The sequence below is a fragment of the Nannospalax galili genome, unplaced genomic scaffold, assembly GCF_000622305.1.
Source record: "Nannospalax galili isolate Female #2095 unplaced genomic scaffold, S.galili_v1.0 scaffold1752, whole genome shotgun sequence".
Taxonomy (NCBI): Eukaryota; Metazoa; Chordata; class Mammalia; order Rodentia; family Spalacidae; genus Nannospalax; species Nannospalax galili.
In genome coordinates this window covers 21,058-22,153 of record NW_008331139.1, presented here as the reverse complement: position 1 = coordinate 22,153, position 1,096 = coordinate 21,058, and positions in this window count along the sequence as shown.

The window sequence follows — 1,096 nt, the reverse complement described above, 5'->3', positions numbered from 1 at the left end:
GCAGGAGCCCTGGACCATGGTGAGGAAACCAGTTAGTTTACAAGTTATCTTACACACAGAACCTGGTACAGAGTCAGTGCCAGTTAGCCTGCAAGGAGGGTGAAGGTTTTACCCCTTAGCTATGGCAGCTTTCTCCCTCTTCTCCTTGCCACAATCAGATCTGTATTTCCTAGCTTTGTTCCCATCACCCCATTTCCTTTCTTGTTCTCTGGAAATTCTTGTCGTGAAAAGGCATAGACATTCTCTCCTTTGTGACTCTTTCCCTGGTTAATATCCCAGCAGTCCTCAGGATTGCACCACCCACATAATTCAACCTAAAAGGTCAACACTTCCAGACTTAACCAATGTTTGCCTTGTTCCTGCCGACTGTCTGACTTAAAACGTGCATTGATTGTACATACAGGAATTTCCTCTCATTTAAAGTAAAGTCAAATTTAAAGAAATAGTATTAAAAAAAAAAATCAGGGATATACCCAGGTTACTAGGTTATTCGTCATAACATTGTTTAGAAAAAAAAAGATCTATCGGGGATTAATTAAGATCTTTTTTATAATAGAATATTAAAAGCTGGGAACTGGAGAGATAGCTCAGCAGTTAAGAGCACTGCCTGCTCTTGCAGAGGACCTGGGTTCAATTCTCAGCACCCGCATGGTGGCTAACAACCATCTGTAGCTCTAGTTCCAGGGAATCCAACACCCTCTTCTGACATCTTCAGGCACTGCATGACACGGGTACACTTAAACACATGTAGGCAATACACTCATACACATAAAAAAAATTTACAAAAAAATAGAATATTAAAAGCCATCCAGATGATGCTGGGGAGCAATCTTTGGTGACATTAAATGGTACTTACAGCATATTGTTGGTGAGCAAAGGTTGAGTGCAGTGTATATAGGATGATTCCAGTTTTGTAAATGAACCTAAATTCACTACACTATGTTCACAGAAAGAGAGGAAAGACCCACTGTGAAAGAAGACTAACAAGTGTTAACATAATTTTGCAGTGGAATCATGGCTGGACTTTATTTTCTTATTCTTGCTTTTGTGTATTTTCTGCAATATCCACATAGAAGTTTTGCAATGAGAATAAAAG